This window comes from Papio anubis, chromosome 5 (genome assembly GCF_008728515.1).
Source record: "Papio anubis isolate 15944 chromosome 5, Panubis1.0, whole genome shotgun sequence".
NCBI lineage: Eukaryota > Metazoa > Chordata > Mammalia > Primates > Cercopithecidae > Papio > Papio anubis.
In genome coordinates, this window is record NC_044980.1 from 160441600 (window position 1) to 160460802 (window position 19203).

The 19203-nt window shown below is 41.2% G+C and overlaps 1 protein-coding gene across 5 annotated transcripts in view; it reads left to right on the plus strand.

The window, feature by feature from the left end:
- The window catches only part of TENM2 (teneurin transmembrane protein 2), a 1283414-nt gene that overhangs the window by 813086 nt on the left and 451125 nt on the right, over positions 1 to 19203 (plus strand). The gene's annotated exons all lie outside the window — the stretch shown is intronic.

Below are 19203 nucleotides of genomic sequence, written 5' to 3' on the forward strand. Positions count from 1 at the left end.
TTAGTTTAAGGGGAAAATATGGATCTAACACAATGTGTTTATGACTCCATCAAAGTTGCGTGTGCTTAAATTAGTTCATCCTAAGCAATGGGTGGCTCTGGCACCATTTTGATAATATGGATAATAATAACAAGAAATTTTAGTAAGTGATTATTAAATTCCAGAAACTATGCAAAGTGTGTTTCATAATCTTTTTCAATGACTTATCCTGATAATCCCCTTTACTGATAATAAAATGATGCTTAAGGTTCCATTTATTCAAGTTTACTCAGCTAGAAAGTGGAAGAGCTGGGATTCGCATCCAGGCAAGCTAACTGCAGGCCAGAGTCTTGACACCCCTACCACACAGATGTCAGCTTTACCAGCACTGAAAGTGAAGGCCTCCTGCTCCCCTGCCCCATCACCATCAGTTTTCTATAATTTAAAGATTCCAAGTGGGTCACTGCTTTGGAAAAGCCCTTGTTAAACAACAAAGAAGCCACTGCTAGCCCCCTATTCGCCACTCCAATCAGCCCACAGCAGAGAACGAGTTCCTGATGAATTAGGACAAGAGGAAGAAGATGAGAACCTCCAACTATGTAGAGGCAGGCACAGTACCAGGCATTTCACACCACTCTTTAGGGAGGAAGGCTTGTGGGGCCAGAGTGTACTGAAAAGGGACTGTGCAGTTCGAGGAAAGCCCCTTCTGTGGGTGGCATTGACTGACATAAGGCTGAAGCACTCAAAGGAGTAAGACAGAGCAGGCATAGTATTCCAACAGATCGCAGACTCTGCACTTTTGCCTAGGGCCGGCCCTGCTTCAAAGTGAAACTTCCACAGGAAAACTAAATAAAGGAAAGAAAAGCCAAACAGAACAAATTCCCATTTAGTCAGCTTTTACTGTCCTCGGAGGCTCTGTGTTTATGCTAGATCTTAATTATGCTGCTTGTCAAAGACACACTAAACTCCACTGTGGTTGAGGGAGCTATTTTATCTTTTTATCTTTACAGTCAGAAAAGGACTTAGTATGCTGAACCCTACCCTTGATGAGCTTCAAACCTGGAATAAAAGAACAATTCTCTCTCTTCTGCCCAATTGTCCCCACCTCTGCACTGCTGTCCGTGAACACCTAATCAGGAGGCTTTGGTGGGGTTAGGAACAGTCAGCACCCAGGTGGCCTGGGACAAAACTGTAACGTCCAAGGGGACTGCATGGGCTTCCCGTGTTCAAGCCCTTATAGTGACCCTCCTGCCCCAGGACCCATGCATCTGCCCTCCAACCCTCCCTCTGCAGGACTCATGACCTAGACATTCTGGAGAGGCACTCAGCTGTATCTCCCAGCAGGGTAAGTGGGAGAGCCTCCCTCTGGGTGTGTAAATGCAGGGGACAGGGTGTACTTGAGATTTTAAATGCACAATAATGTGCATTAAACAACTTCAAATCACACAGTGAAGAAGTTATTCCATTTCCAACTCTCTTTAATCCTTCAGATGAAATCAGGGAGAACATCTCTGGTTGAGTGTTTTTGTAATCTTCTTTTCTTTTCACTGTATTTATTTTGGCCTTTGCTTTCCATTTATGGCAGATACTTTCACTTTTCTGGTGGTGACATAAATGTCTTTTAAAATAAATGCATCTACTTGGGGGAAAGTCAAATTTGCTTAAAGAAAAAATAGTACATAAATAATAAAGGTACATGACAAAATGAAAACTGTGAGAAATACAAGGACTCACTTTTAGAAAAAGCTCTAATTAAGATGCCTTGTGTTAGGGTTCACTCTGACTAAACCTGTGAACTGATAGATGTTCATGCAGCTCTCCTCCCAGACATGCCTGTGTTTAGAGGGTCTTGAAAACTGTGGCAGATCCTTAACAGAGTGATAAGTTAGGTCTAACAACCATTTCAGGTCCCTAAAGGCAAGATCAAAAGAAGGATATTTTGTGTTGGGCATGTTTATCCCCAGTCTAAACACATCATCTATGATGATCGTAGTTTGATCATCAGTTTTCAGACTTATGGGAGATGTTGGCTTTGTACCAAAATTCAGATACCTGGGGCCCATCTCCAGAAATTCTGTTTTAGTAGGCCTGGGGTAAGCCCTAGGCATGTGTGTTTTGCTAACTATCCCGTATCATAGAGAAGCACCCCCAACTAAGAATCACTGATGGACTTTGGTCAGTGTTACCACCCAGTGTTGTATGCAGATCCAAAATGAGGAAAGGTATGTGATTGCACCTTGAAAATATGAGGATAACAGATCCGGCTGGACAATCCATTAGAGGTCATTTTATCTACACAATATGCATGCATTTGTTTCTATGTACAAAGTAATCCCTGAAAAACTGGCTCTTACGGAATGCCACAGATGTCATCTAGGAATTTTCCTGGTTCCTGTTAGAGGCAAGTCTTGAGTTGGGTTTTATTTAACAGATCAGAGGAACATCTTGGGTCCCTCTAGTAGTAGCTCCCTAGTCCTTCTCTTCGCCGGGCTTCATGATGTTGTTTACTTCAGGTCTCTGAGAAAACCAGTGGAAGTCTGTCATGGAACACCCAAGACCAGATGTGATATGATTCATTTCTAATCACTGGCATTATCCAGGTGACTTGCTCAAGCCTAGCTTACACAGAGTTCCCTTTCAGCATAGACGTTTCCTAACTAGCATTACCCTGCCATACCCAAAGCCTTGTGAAAATATTTTCAGCAGTTAACAAGCAGAGCCTGCAGTTATAATATGCTCATTAGGCCGCATGTTAGTTTTCAAGTCTTGCAGCACGCATAATCTGCTACTTGATTTCCACTGAATTTCAGTTCTGTTGGGCATCAGCAGAGGAGTGCTGGCAGCCCCGTGGGCTTTGCCAAGGGCTGCTGTCTTTATGTGTGTTTTCCACAAGGCCATGCTGACTGTAAAATAGCACACCTACCCTATTTGAATCTCCAGTCTCTCTTTGTCTAAGCGTCCCTTCAATTATCCCAGAGCCTTTCTTGATCCCCTGGTGGAGAAACTCCTTCAGGAACCACACTAATTTTAGAAGACAATGCAAAAGATATACCCAGTAGTCCCAGTAGATGAATAGGCTGATCTCTGGAATTTATTAGATCTTCCTTTGTTCTAGACTTCACTTCTACATTTCAAAACCACTGCCTTAAAAAAAAAAAATGCTCTCATTCCAAATTACAGTTTTCGAATAAAGGCCTTTGACCATAGAAGTACAGTACTTTTTCCCTATACTTTGAACGTGCTGTACTTGAAAAAATATATATACATATATATAAAATCCCCAGGGTCAAAGTGTTCCAATGCTGTGCAAGCTGAGAATATTTTGGCAATTTCACATTAGTAAACAAATATTTCTGGCTGCTGAAGGCATAATTTATTTTTATTACTTTTTAAAAATTTCTTGGTGACTGGCTATGAGGGGCAGCATTTATTTATTCCTTGATCAATAAGTCAGTGCCCAGCATATGCCTGGCAGAGTGTTAGGCTTTGAAAGTACAGAGATATATCATACCTGTTCCATATCCTGATGGAGCTAACAGTCAGTGAAGAATGCCAACCCTCTAAACAGATAAATACAATGGACAAGATGAGTGGTATTGTTGGAGCTATGAACAGAAGGCTACAGGATGGAGAGAATGGAGCTAGTACAAAGAGTTCACAGATAAACAAAGTCCCATGTTGGAGGAGACTCAAGAAGAGTTGGAATTGAATTTAATTCAATTTGGGGACAGGAAACCAGAGATCCAAGGAAGCAAGAGTGAAGGAAGGAAGGTTAGAACCAAATATTGGCAGGGGCAGGGGATATGCCTCCTGAGAGATGGCCAGAAATGCAGAATGCAGGCTTATATTTGATTTGTATGTACGGACTGGTAGAGATATGACACTTGGGTACATCAGCCTGGTTTAGAGAGCTGGGTAGGGCTAATAGGCAGAGAATGGGTAATTCAGTGGTAAGACCAGATCACAGGAAGCGTCTTAGTCCATTTGTGTTGCTATAACAAAACATGCACACACACATACACAAACACACACACACACACACACAGGGTAATTTATAAGAACAGAAATTTATTTTCTGAGAGTTCTGGAGGCTGAGAAGTCCAAGATCAACGTGCCGGTAGGTTTAGTATCTGATGAAGGCTCATTCCCCATAGATGGCACCGTATCAGGTGTCCTCACGTGGTGGAAGACCTGAAGTGCAAAAGGAACAAACAGCTCTCTTATATCTCTTTTATGAAGTCATTAATCCATTCATGAGGGCAGAGCCTTCATGGCCTAATCACCTCTTAAAGGCCCCACCTCTGAATACTGTTGCATTGGGAAATAAGTTTCAACACAAATCGGGGAGGAGACACAGACATTCAAAATATAGCAGTAAGTGAGGGACCCTTCGTTGTTTAAAACCCTTGGACCCTCAATGTGGAGTGTGGATAAAAACTCATCATATTTTCCCACTTAACACATTTCTTCTAATGCCTTCCTTAACTCTTCCATGACTCAGCCATAATAGAACATTTCCCTATTACCAGTTGCTAGGAGTGTTAAATGAGCTGATGATGTGGAATAACCCTGCTAAGAGCCTAGAATGTGAAAGAATTTATTTTGGTCACATTTTTAAATAATGTGGAATCATTCTAGTTCCTTAAAATGTGTGATCCTCTTAGATGGGAATGAATTGAGCTTTAAACACGAAAGGAACATCTTCCTCCTTTAGTCATGTCAGAATATCTTGTTGAGGGGTACCCAAGGTGTTCCTCACAGCTTGAGGTAATTAAAACAGTTACACACTGGGCAGTGTACATATTTCTTTGCAGCTTCTACTAGTAGGCTTCTTTATTGTATCTTGTGATGATTTAAATGAATTCTTCCTGATTCCTGTCATGGTGATAAAGCACTCATGTTGGCCTGAGTAAGTGTAGGTGCATTGTAGTGCAACTAATGATGTCTGAACAAGGTTCACACCTGTCAACCTTCATTCTTTCACTAGGAGACTAGCAGGTATTTCCTAAGATGCCAAATCTTAACTTGTGTGAGTCCTAGAAATGGTGGCATGTTGACCCTGTATATTCAAAGAAAATCAAATGAGTATTTGCAAAGACAGTTGCTGGCTGCAGGTAGATACCAGCGGAGACTTGAGTGCAGAAAAACCTAAATGCCTGATGTAGGAGGCATTAGGAAGAGCCTCAGGCACACAGAGAAATGTAGCAAATCAATAATTGGCCAATCACTTCTCCGAGTTTATCAAATTCTTTACCTCTTACACAGTGAACACCAAATCTGCCTGCCTGGGCCAGATTTCTCTTATGTGGCCACTTACATGAGAGGAAACAGAGGGGTAAAGAATGCCCCGCTGCATTCCTAAAATTCCACCAGTCAAGATTTCTTCAAGGGAGACTGACATTCTAAGCATATCAGCTCTGTCTGTCTCTGCTCCTTTGAACAGATAGAAATTTGAGAGTAGGTTTTGGTAAGTGGGAGATTTCAGAGAGGGTTAGGGCACCCTGGAGAACTGAGCCAGGGAGAAGAGAGGTCTTCAATGGAGACAAAAATGAACCAGTGACAGCTTTCCTATTCTCCACTTTTATTTATTTCTGGGAGTGGGTCTGCTTTCTGTGTTGGTGTTGGACCAGGAGTCAGGAAGCACCAAACCTGTAGGGCTCCTGTGGAGCTCCACATTTTCCATTACCAGGACACAGATCTGATACTTCAGGGTTCGTGGGAGTAATTACTATTCGGAACAGAGGCATAAATACTTGTGATTCAGAGGATAGACCTCATACTCCTTCCCCTCTTTTCTTTCCTCCTTCCTCCCTCTCTTTCTTTGTTTATTAACTTTTATATATATATAGTTGCCAGATCTCTTTATGGTGGCCTATTTGCATACCAAAATTTCACTTATGGTAAGTGTACAGTTTAGTGACTTTCGTGCATGTATATAGTTGTGCAGTAATCCCCTAAATCCTGTTTCAAAGTGCTGGCCCTACCCTTTGCCCAATTTATTTCTAATTAACATACAAAACCCCATTTAAAATTGGCTGATATGGTTGAGCATCCTGCATCTGAAATTTTCAGTTTTAAATACTTCAAAAGCCTAAACTTTTTGAGCGCCAACATGATGCTCAAAGAAAACACTCCTTGAAGCATTTTGGATTTTGCATTTTAGAATTTGGGATATTTAATGGGTATGATGCAAATACTCAAAATTTTAAAAATCTCAAATTCGAAGCATTTCTAGTCCCAAGCATTTTGAATAAGAGATACCTAATCCATAGGTAACATTCTTCTATTTGAACACCAAGAAAGCATGTTTTACAATCTCTTATTCTAAAATTTATTTTTTTCTCGTTTCTATGATAATAAAATTGCTACGGCAAGAGCAGAAACAGAAATGGAAAAAAGATAACCCTTTCTTGCTGTAAGCCCTATTTGCAAAAGCGGATCCTCTTTCCCATACTTTGACATTCTATGCTGAGATCTGAAGACGTAGCGCATGTTGTGGGTGGTAGAAGGAAGAATCTGCTTCTTGGGTTACATACGTCCTAAACTGTAGTTATTAAGCTGTTAGTTGCCAGCAAATTGGAACAATAATCATAATAATCTCTGCTCTTTATTGACTATATATTCTGATTCATTTCCTTTACGTGCATTATCTCATTTAAGCCTCACCATGGGCTCTCTCCCTTTATATAGATTAGAAAACTGAGGCTCAGATAGATCAAATAAAGTTTTCAAAGTCACTCCATGGTAGATGTCAAGGCCAGGGATCAAACCAAGACCTGTCTCACAGCTCAGTCTCTACTTTCAAGAGCACACTTTATCACATCTCTACACAAATGAATCACAGCATGGCAATCAAGGGGCAGCTTAATTGTCAGAGGTCTGCTCCTATTACAAGGAAGAAAAATTGAAAACATGTGGTCCTAGGGGGAAAAAAGTAAGCTAACATCCTATTTAACAGCTACCCCAAAATGGCAGGAGTAAAAAGCAATTTAAGGCAAGAATGCTTATGGCTTTGGAAGTTTTGAGACATTTTTTAACCGCACCAGTGTTTGAGGCTGAATGAGAGGGTGAGACAGTGCATGGACACGCTACAGCTTGATTCACCTTTGGTGACTCTGCACCTGGGAATGAAGTTCACCAGGCATCGGTGCTAGAGGTTAGGGAGACATCCTGACTTGGCTGCTTGAATAAACTTGGAATAGGTCGTGATTATATAGCAATTGGGAGGGCATAAGAAAGGCATTGTCTGAAGTGGTCTCTGCCTCAGCTAACTCCTTGGTGTAGCACTCATGTGTCACTGAACACATAAACACTGCCTCCCATTCGATTGTTTTCATGTATCTGTTTTATTAGCTGTCCCCATGGTTCTCAAAGTTGGTGAAGTAGAGCAATCGTGGGAGACACTTATTAAAAGAATAGGCATCGGCTCTCCTGAGAAATTTTTTATACAATCGTCCTGAGAAAAGGTTCAGATGCCTGTATTTTTATAAAGCTTTCCTGTGATGCTTGGAATGAACCAAATGTGGGATTTGTTGCTCTTCAAAACTGTAAGTCCATGAGGGCACTTTGTTTCCTAGCAGCTCACAGAGTGCTTCACAGAGAGTGAAATTCAGTGGATACTTGTTGACTGAAGGAGGGAATAAATGGATGTTGTAGCTTCCTTGAGGTCAACAATGATGAAATTTACCTCCCACAGTGGCAATAAATAGTGATCAATAACTGTTTACTGATTTATTAGTTTTAAACCTATGTTTTATTTTTTTCTTTTTGCTTAGCTCTGAGCAAATGGCTATGAATTTGCTTGAAGTTTTGTGTTCTAAAAGACCTGATGCCTATTTAGTGAGGTGAGGTGGTGGGCATAGCATCCAGGAACTGATTTTGAGCAGTTTCAGGAGTTTATTAATCCAAAATCTGAGAAGAGAACCAATTCCCATATTTTGCAAGTTTATTTTGCTCTAGTACAGTGAATAATTGTCCTGGGGGGACTAGATGGCATAGGAGAATATTAATCTTAGATTTTCATTTCCTATAAAATAATTTCCCACTTATTACATTCAGTGAGAATACTTTGGGTTTCAGGAAATATGCATATTTTATCACAGACAGTCCAAAGCGTGCTCCCAAATGTATATGAAACTGAGGAGTTAAGAGGGGCAGGTGCAAGCATTTCGGTAAGCCACGGGATACCAAGGTAGGCTGTGAGAGGACTAAAAGTAGAAGCAGGACAGAGTCACCTGGAGTCTCCACACCTTCCACAGTGTTGTCAAATTTTAGACTTGAGCTTTAAAAGAAATTTGTAATAGGAAAATATTAAAAATTAAAATGACAACAATAATAATAATTAATGGCTAGCATTTTTCAAGCTCCTCACTATGTATAAGGCAATATACTAAGCCCTTTCACATATCATGTCGTATAACTGATTTTTTGGAGAGCCCAATGAGGTAGTACAGTGGATTATAGATGAGAGCATCTCAACTAAGATTGCATTTAAGAAAAAAAAGATGTTTACTCTTGGAACAGAAAAGAAGTCCAGAATAGCTTCAGACATTTAGATTTCAGGGACTCAAGTAATATCACAGTACCCTTCTCTCCCCTGTTATCTTCTCTTCCCTATTGCCTTTCACTATGTGGTAATGAAGATGGCCCCCAGCAACTCCAAGTTAATGTCCTCGAAGATCAAGTCCAATGGAAAAGAAGATTCTTTTCCTGCAAAGTCAGGGAAATCCACAATATCATGCTTACTTGTGACATCAACTGCAAAGTTTCGGGGTTCCTAAGATCGTTCTCATTTTTTATAATTCACCAAAGTGGCTCACAGAACTCACTGAAAGCTGTTATACTTGCAGTTATGGTTTTTTACAGTGAAAGAATACATATTAAAGTGAGTCAATAGAAGATACTCATGGAGCAGAGTTCAGGAAAGTTCCCAAAACAAAGTTCCCAGTTGTCCTCTCCCAGTGTAGTCATGGACAGGGCTAACTTTCCCAAGTAACAGTGTGTGACAGTACACACAGAGCACTGCCAACCAGGGTGTCTTTCCTGAGCCTTCGAGTCCAGAATTTTGATTTGGGGCTCAGTCACAAAGACATAATTGACCACCCTTGTGGCTGACCATTAGTCTCTAGTCCCTCCAGAGGTCAAGCTAATGCTACATGGTCCAAAGCCCCATCATAAATCACATTATTCGACTGTACAGTTTGGCCCAAAGCCCCTAGGTTAAAAAAAAAGAAGAAGAAGAGGCTTTTGGCAGTCAAGATATTCCAAGGGTTTTGCAATCACCTCCTGGTAGCTGAGGGCAAAAAACATTTTTTGGGGGGTAAGGTTAATTCTTTACTACACACTTCTCCAATGTTCTAATAAAAGCCTGGCCTGCATTGTGTTCATGGACCCATCCCTGAAGCAATCACTCTGACACAGAGATGAACGTGCTAATAGACTAGGCCTAAGGATGGGGCCATTCACCTTGCCCACCACATAGCACAAGAGCCAGGAGTGATGATTCTCCAAGAAAATTGGACATTGACCAAGATATTTCAGGAGTAAATAAAATAAGAAGACAGTAGTCTATGTTAACTCATGGGAAGGCTCCGTAGCAAAACTAAAATACTAAATTCCCTTTATTTTGATTTGATGTGCTATCATTAGCAAGTCCATAGGAAAATGAACTGAAAGTGACTTAATAAATGCACTTAAAAAAAAGAGAGAGATAGAACCTATTAAAATATGACATGTGTGACTTAGGGAAGAGGCAGAATAATAGCAAGTTGATGAAGAGGCTCTATATGTGATCACTTATGCAAATTTCCCACCAAGAACGAATTTGTCTTGTTTCCCTAGGGCAACATGAAAACTCCCTAAAGCAGTGGTTTCTGAACTTGTAGTGCATTAGAAATACCTGGGGAGCTTTTAAAATCCTGATGCCCAGGCCACACCCATACCAGTGAAATCAGAATGTGTAGGAATGGGATCCAGGCAACTGTGTTTTTTAAACATCCCCAGGAGATTTGGAAACTACTGTAGTAGACCCTGAAACAACAGCAAACACTACTAATCTGAATGCTAATTTGCAATATGACCCACCTTACCCAATTAAATGAACACGATTCAATCACTGGCAGAAGAACTGCTCTTGAGTCTCTGCAGGATGTAGTATAGAACCTGAGTTGGAGAAATATGTGTTCAAACCACGGCTTACACTTACATGACTAGCTGTGCCTCGAGGAAGCAATTTAATCACTTTAAGGTTCAGTTTCCTCATCTGTGAGACAATTGATAATTTATATGACATGGAACTTTTTTTTTTTTTTTTTTTTTTTTGAGATGGAGTCTTACTCTGTCACCCAGGCTGGAGTGCAGTGGCACCATCTTGGCTCACTGAACTCTCTGCCTCCTGGATTCAAGCGATTCTCCTGCTTCAGCCTCTCAAGTAGCTGGTGTTACAGGTATGCACCACCACCTCTGGCTAATTTTTATATTTTCAGTAGAGATGGGGTTTTGCCATGTTGGCCAGGCTGGTCTCAAACTCCTGACCTCAGATGATCCGCCCACCTCAGTCTCCCAAAATGCTAGAATTAGTCACCATGCCCAGCCCAATGTGGAACTTCTGAAAGAAAATACGTAGAAAGTACCTGGCATAGCAAACGTCAACTTCCTTACTTATGCTATTACCTTTATTGTAAGAGAGATAGAAACCCCTTGTCTTTTTTTCCTGCCTTTCAGCCTTTGTTATTTTGGGTTGTTTTGTTTTGTTTTTAATATGTCCATGTAGGATTTTAAAAAGTGTATCTTTGTCAATAATGCAAAACTTAAAAGTTGTCTGTCATTAAATACAGTTGTTCCCTTAAATATTGAGAACTTCAGGAGGAGGTGTCCTATTCATTCAGTCATTTATCCACACAATATTTGTCAAGTGTCTATGACAATATTTCATCAATACTAAAATGCACTCATTTGCAAGATGTATCATTATTTTATGTATGAATAAGAGAGGGAAAACTCAGCCAATTAAACTATGCCACACCCTCAGTTACAAGAGGGATTCCTATTTCAGAAGTCTTAAGTTAAGCAAAGAAATGTACAAGATAACATCAGCGAAATGCCGTCAGGGTGGAATTAATCCTCCAGGATGCTAGGCATAAGACACAAAGTTACACAAGATGCTGTCTCAGTGATGGGGGACAGAAAAGAACCAAGATCCACAGTGGGCTTCAACCCTCTCGCTCCCAAATACAGAGTCAACTCCAGTTTCATCCAGAGAAAATTCTTTTTCATGCCCCTTTTGGATCATTAAATGTCATACACTGATCACTGTCTCACCTTTGAGAAATACAGTGACCTGTTTAAATGGTCCCATTTTTAAATCACTTTTCTTCAAACAGGGCCAGTTTTAAATGGCTGTATGTCATCCCACCCATGGATGAGAGTGAAAATGGCTCTCATTATTTCAGCAGATCACATAAGCCATGCTGCAGGAGAGCAGGAGGTGAGAAGGTAGAGGGAATTCAATTTGATGATCACATGATCTTTCTTCCCCTGAACCTCCCCATTCAACTGAAGATTTTGTGTTGTGATCCCAAATGGGTCAAAATACAAGCTTGGAAAAGTTTTCTGAATAGTCTTTCTCTATTCTATATATACTTAATACAGATATGCCCCATTTCTCTTTCCTTACATTGAAGCCTGCTTGGCCAGAAATGTGCTTATGTTGGCTAATTTTTTTTAAGTAGTTGGCAAAATATGTTCCCAAGTGGAGGCAAAGTGTTAGGGGAAGATTTTGGGGACAGGTGTACCATCAATGATTCTGACTCAGCCCATTGAAATGCACTCTTTGTATGTAGTTTGGGGAATTAAATTTTGGTGACAGAAAAAAAAATTCCAAAAAGAGAAAGAGAAACTAAAAATAATAGGCTCTTCAAATCCAAATGAGAATTCTACTAATAGCGTCTTGGTGTGCCATGCCAGGCCCATGCTCCAGTCAATAGAGATTTTCTTTTGAAGGTAAGCAATTTAGAGAATGAATCTGCTTTGCCGTCTGGTTGGAGGATGGGTGCCAAGGTTAGATCTTTAAGGAAATAATCTTATTAGTCCCTCTTATTAAGGAAGCCTCTGCAGTGAGTAGACTTTGAACCTGCCTGATAAAAAGTAGGTCTTGTCAAACAGCTCACAGCTCCTAGTGAAAAGGTTGAACTTTGTTGGTTTAGATCATCCAATCCAAATGCAAACATGTTTCTAAGCTTCTGTTTGCATACTCTGGGAGGAAAAAAAGACTTCCTCTTTTTCCCTGACTCTGACACTAATAGTATTCTGAGGTGATGGCAGCTCCCATGGAAATTACTAAATCACTGTGTTAGTGGTGCATACATAAAGGCAAAAGTTTCCAGTGTAACTTGAAATGTAAAGCTTCCAATTGTCACTGTTTGGGTCCTTTTATTTCTTTAAATCTTCATTTTTTTCCCCCTTAACGGAACCTGGTCTTCCCATTTCTCCACCATTACATCTCCGTACTGACCCCATCTGGAAGCTGTAAGGCTAAAATTTTGACAGCTTTGTCATTTTCATAGCTGTGAAGGTTGATGTCGAGCTTACAGGATTATTGCTCTCCAGGAATACTTCACTACAAAATCAAGCGGAAGGTCAAGAGAGGTGGAGAGAGGGAAAAAAAATAAAAAACTCTAATTAAATCAGGAAGGGCTGACTTGTGCCCTAAGAAATGCGTGCAACTTCAGGGAGAGCCATGCTTGTATCCAAGTGCAACAATTGGCCTCAGTGAGGGGCCGCATTTGTCACAAGAGACAACAAAGAAATTGCCATTAAAGCAAGCAGCTCCTTGAAGAACTGGCTTCATTCTTTGCTTTTACCCTGCTATTAAAGTCCTTCTCAAATCAGATTAAGGAAAGGCACTGTAACACATAGTTTCATTAGAGTAATGGAAAGAGGAGAGCAAGCGCTTTTCTTACGTCTTCTCCTTGGTTTCCGAGATTTGTGGCTTCTGGATACCAGCCTGGTATATAATGCAACCAGATAATAGTGGCCACGAAGAATGAAAGACACGTCTGAGACTTATGCTACTGAGAACAGAATTGAGAAGAGTCTTACTCCAAATTTTTGCATGATGTGTCCCTGCAAGGAGGAACTAGACACTGTGTAGAATCCCCAGAGTAGAGAATTCTCAGGTAGGATTTGCACAAACTGCATTTTAGTTCAGCAAATCCTACCTGAAACCTACTGATACAGTTTGGATATGTGTCCCCTCTAAATCTCATGTTAAATTGTAATCTTCATTGTTGGAGGTGGGGTCAGATGGGAGGTGTTTGGGTTATGGGGATGGATCCCTCATGGCTTGGTGCTGTCCGTGCAATAGTGAGTTCTCGTGAGATCTGGTTGTTTAAGTGTGTGACATGCACACTCCCTCCACTCTTTCTCTTGTTCCTGACTCCACCATGTGATGTGCAAGCTTCTGCTTCACCTTCTGCCATGAGTCAAAGCTCCCTGAGGCCTCCCCACAAGCCAAGCAGAGGCAGGTGCCACGCTTCTTGTACAGCCTGCAGAATCATCAGCCACTTAAGCCTCTTTTCTTTATAAACTACCCAGTCTCAGACATTTATTTATGGAAATACAAGAACGACCTAATACACCTACTGTGTGCCAAATATTTGGCAAGACATTAATGATTCAAAGAAGTCATGGATAGAGTTCTGTGTTTAACCCATTTATGCTGGAGGTTGCAAATTTTTGTGTGTGAAAAATAGACCTTGGCGATGACCTTGAGCAGTAGGATATGAATAACTCCCACCAGCTTAGCGTTCCAATAGTGGAACACTAGGCATATACGGGCTAATAGAGGTTTAAGAGAGATGAGCAAATACTACATATATAAGGTGGGATAATCATAACTGTAAAAATTATTGAGCAGCTACCATGTGCAGGTCACTGGTTTAAGTGCTTTGCAGAAAAAAATTATTTAATATAAAGGTCAGACTATTATGCCTAGAGCACACACGCAAGGATGTCATTTCAGCTGTGGAAGGTAAAGGACATGGAAAGTTCCGTGCAAAAAGGGATTTAAATGTGTCTTGAAGGATGGATAAGAATTATACCCAATGTTTAAAAAATAGAGGAGTGGAAGATAAAACCTTTCTAAATTTAGTAAACTTCATAAATAAAGACGTAAAGTGCTACATAAGATGACATCATCCAAGAAAATATAGTATTCCTGCAGCACAAAGTAAAAGGCAGGTGATAGAAAAGGGGCTGAAGATGATGGAATGTAATGAAGGCTTTGTCGGGAGCCGAGGGAGAATTTTTAAGTAGGGCTGATGTTCAGATTTCCATTTTGGAAAGATCATCCTAGGGCACTGCTTCTGTCCCTGCTGAAGTGGTAATTGTGCCAGTTTGCCTTGTAGACCTGGCTTGAAGACAATCCACTCTCCGAGTGCAGGCACTGCCCCTGGAGGGGGCATCTGTGTAGAACCCTCAGGATCAGGCATCCCAGCATTCTATTTGTTGACTTAAATGGGAAGAATGAAGATTTTTTATTTCTTTAATTTATTGGTGAATGCTGCTCATGGAAATTTAATGCTGCTGTATCAAATTAAATGCGCCAGGATTTCTTAGAAAGAGTTGCATTCTTTAAGCGCCAGCCTGAGTGTGTATCCTGCTGATATCCTTTTATGTCTACGGAAAAGACCCTCCCTGGACAGTTGGCTGCAGCAGACAGTAACCCCTTCTTCGCCAGGCTTGAGCCTGAGGATATCTGTGTTTTATACTCACAGGCCAAGGAGAACCATCTTTCTGAGCAATGCCTATCTTTGATGGCTAGATGATATGACCAAGGGACAAGGCAAATGAGAAAGGCAGTGAGAGGAGAAAGGGGCAGAAGAGAAACAATAATATGTTGTGAACCACAGTGAGGGACCTGATGCCACGCAGACTGGTGACCACATCCCTGGGATTCATTCCACTGAGACTTAGCACTGCAAAAAAGGCAGGCTACAGGGCATAAGAAATATGAAATAATTTATCAGGCCAGAAAGTTATACTCATTTCCTTTCTAACTATTTTGCTGCAGGTTAAGCTTTCCTTCGTGCTTCTGTAGGGCACCTGCTGGAAATACAAAGACTTGTATCCAGCACCAGAAAGTGCCAGACTTTCCTGGCCACCTCTGCTGGGGGTGGAAGCTCCATTTCTTCATGAGCAGTGGCTGGGCCTCTGCATTCTGAGGGAGATGTGTGCATCCCAGTTAGTAGAGATGGGATGAGGTTGTAAGATTGTATGAGTCTCCAAAATATTTCTAGCAGGGAAATAAAGAAGTCAAACCAATCCAGATAAATGATTTGGAAGGCTTTTAGAGGAAGGGGAAATACTATATGTCTGCCCAGGGTTCTGAAAAAGGGTCCTTTTGCTGAAGAGCTTACAAGTTCTGCGCGCGCACACACACACACACACACACACACACAGTGGAACTAAGGTCAGCACTGGAAACCACTGTGCTATGGCAGAAAGAGTGTTGCAGTGTTGGAGGAGCAGGAAGATGCATGTCTGTTGAAAACCTGGGTTTTGCTTCTGGGCTTGCAACTGTGGCAGCATTTTTTTTTCTCTCTCTCTGTTCCCCATAGCGTGCCATGATACAAAGCAAACATTCCATTGACAGTATGTTGACAAACTGAAGCCTTCAACCACTGGCCCAGTCAGCAGCCTGAGCAATCACAGTTCCAACCTCTCCCTTCCTCTCACCGCATCCCTTACTCCCCAGATTTCTCAGGAACAGGCTGTGCCCCCAGTGGATCATTTCAGGTCTGTGGAGCCTTCATAAGTCCTAACCACAGATCAGCTTTCTAAATACAGAAGGTGATGAATTTTTAAATCCTTGAACCTATGCTATAATCATCTTTCCACCACCCTACATATTACAATGCAGGAAGGCAACAGAAGTGTTTTCTTATGGTTCTGGCAACATGAAATATTGATAGGGACGGGAGCGTGGGCTTGGTGTTGAGGTTCACGTACAAGGAAGGTAGCAGTTCTCATCCCAGCTTCTCATCGTCCACCTTTCTTTTCTGACACTTAGGACATGAAGAAAGCTCCATACCCGTGATACTCAAGGCTAGTTCAATGAAAGCTCTTAAAAAGCTGTGCAATGAAATCTGTCTAAAAAGGTCTTTATCAGTCTCCAGGGGCCAATTGCTAATGCAGCTAATACACGTTTGATCTATACAGATGATTTTTCCTTTGTCCTCAAGGGAATCTCCACAAACACTTTGGGTTTACATGGTGCCAAGCCCAAGTAGCCTGTCGGAAAACAAATAGCATTTTAACACATTCAAGCATCAGTCCCCAGGATGAAAAGTAGCACGTAGACTCTTCTCTGAGTTTTCTAGCTGGGCTATAGGACATAATGAAAACTTCATTTTTAGAACATTTCTTTTCCTAGTGACATTTCAGTCAGAGGAACTGCATTCTGAAGGGGAAAAGGCACAAAGTAGACACTCTGATTCAAAAAAAAAAAAAAAGAAGAAGAAGAAAAACAATAAAGCAAAAAAGAATAAAATGTTACATAGGACAGTATTTCCAAATGCACATATGGGTGCCATGTACCAATCTGTGTGGTGCAAGTATGCAAGATATCCTTAAGAGGCACATGGTTGAAGGTTTTTATTTTTAAAAAAGTTTTAATATTTATTTATTGTAATATATTTTAGAAAATATATATTATATACATATATAGAGATAGTGATATAAATGTAGTTATGTATAGCTAGCACATCCAAGCTGTGATTTTATGGATATTATTAACTAAGATGAAACTAAAGTCAGAAACAATAAGTCAATTTGCAGAAAAATTTTTTTTTATTATTATACTTTAAGTTCTAGGGTACATGTGCACAACATGCAGGTTTGTTACATATGTATACATGTGTCATGTTGGTGTGCTGCACCCATTAACTCGTCATTTACATCAGGTATATCTCCTAATGCTATCCCTCCCCGCTCCCCGCTCCCCACAATAGGCCCTGGTGTGTGATGTTCCCCTTCCTGTGTCCAAGTGATCTCATTGTTCAATTCCCATCTACGAGTGAGAACATGTGGTGTTTGGTTTTCTGTTCTTGTGATAGTTTGCTGAGAATGATGGTTTCCAGCTGCATCCATGTCCCTACAAAGGACACAAACTCATCCTTTTTTATGGCTGCATAGTATTCCATGGTATATATGTGCCACATTTTCTTAATCCAGTGCAGAAAAATACTAAGTAAAGGAAAGAATTGAAGACTAGATGGAACTGCACCTCCACCAGCTCCAATCAGGGAGGACTGGATAGAAAACACACCCAGAAGGTGTGAGGAAGTGGCTAAAGTGGGAAATGCTGATGGAGAGAAATTCCCCATGTGTTAATAGAGGAGGCAGAGCCAGCGCTGCCCCGGTCAGTGGGATGAGTGTGAATCTACTTTTCCTGGAATGTCTGTCTCCTTACAGAGACGTCAACTGCAACAGAATCCATGTGGCTCCTGCACACATTCTCTGTTGTCTGAAGTTTTGTTTTCTTTGTGGTTTTAAGCAGAAAATCACACATGTTCATGCTCCCTCAATCTGACATGTCTTATTAACCCTTTGCATGTGACTTCCATAAGGTAGGATATTGCAGGACACTCAGGAGATGTGCCTTTCAGAGAAGGATTCCCCTCAAAAGAGTGGACTCTGCACTGGACTCAAGTGAAAGGAGAGAGTTTGTAACTCTCCCATAATATATCTGAGCCCATGATAGAAAGAGGATAGCAGCTCCAAGTTACCAGATCTTAAGTATCTTCCAGGCATGACATATTAAATCTCATCCTCAGATGAGCTAAGTGAACCAAGCACCATTATTCTCATCGTTGTATTTATGGTGAGGTTAAAGTGGGAGACTTACACAGCTAGGAGGAGATTCAAAGCCAATTGTGTCTGACCAAGAGGTTGGACTTCTTCACAAGTTATAGTAAGAGGCCATGCTTAGGCTGTGAACACTTTTGGGGAATGGCCTCTCCTATAGCTTTGGTTCTATCCACAACAGAACCTATGTGAATCCTACAAAGCCTTCCTTAGAATAATGCCCACAGCAACTGTCCTCCCTAGCAATAGGACATCACAGAACAAGAAAACATTGACTATGATCTTTTTTCTTGGAAAAGGGTGGTAGAGTCGGGAGGATGGTTCACGTGGGAGAACGAGGGGGAAAATAAAATAATGAATTCATACAGATGAGAGGGATGCTCATGTATACACTAGGAATCCCATGTATAGACCGGGATGCTCTTCCCAGATCAGTAGTGAGCCCCTACATGACACTGAGAAGATCTCCTCTTTCCCCTGACCTTTTTTGTTCCCTCCATAGTATGAGGGGTTTGGTCTAAAGGATCACTTAAGTCCCATTATGATCCTCTATGTGTGTGTGTGTGTGTGTGTGAGTGTGTGTGTATCTGTGTGTGTGTGTGTTTCCTCCTCTGATGTAGAATAGCTCAGAAAGAAGGAGTTGCCCTGGAGAGTGGTCGCTAAAACAATAGGGAAACAATAGAGAAACCTTACCTTCACGGGTGACTCAGTCTGAGAAAAAACAATAGAGCCACATTATCATAAAGGATCCCAAGAAGTATACAGAAGGCACCTCTTTCTGGCGCAGAAGGGAAGGGAAGGTGTGGAGAACATGAAGCCACACTCTACCCCCTTCCTGTATTCCCTTTGAGCTCTCTACCTGCTTCTTTCTTGGTCAGCCACAACTTAGAATCAACCAAGTTTTTGAATTAGCTTGTACAGACAAGAAATGCTGTGAGCCCTCCTTCTAAAGACCTTACCTTTAACTTCAGGAAACAAGATGACTACTTTTCTCCTGCTTCATTTGCAAAAGTTATTCAGATGAGGATTATACAGTTTCTGAATCTTCTCTGCCACTTTCTGCCACGTTATTTATTTATTTATTTATTTATTTATTTGTTTGTTTATTTATTTATTTTTGAGACGGAGTCTCGCTCTGTCTCCCAGGCCGGAGTGCAGTGGCACGATCGCTCTGTCGCCCAGGCTGGAGTGCAGTGGCGCGATCTCGGCTCACTACAAGCTCCGCCTCCCGGGGTCACGCCATTCTCCTGCCTCAGCCTCCCAAGCAGCTGGGACTACAGTCTCCCGCCACCATGCCCGGCTAATTTTTTTGTATTTTTAGTAGAGATGGAGTTTCACCGTGTTAGCCAGGATGGTCTC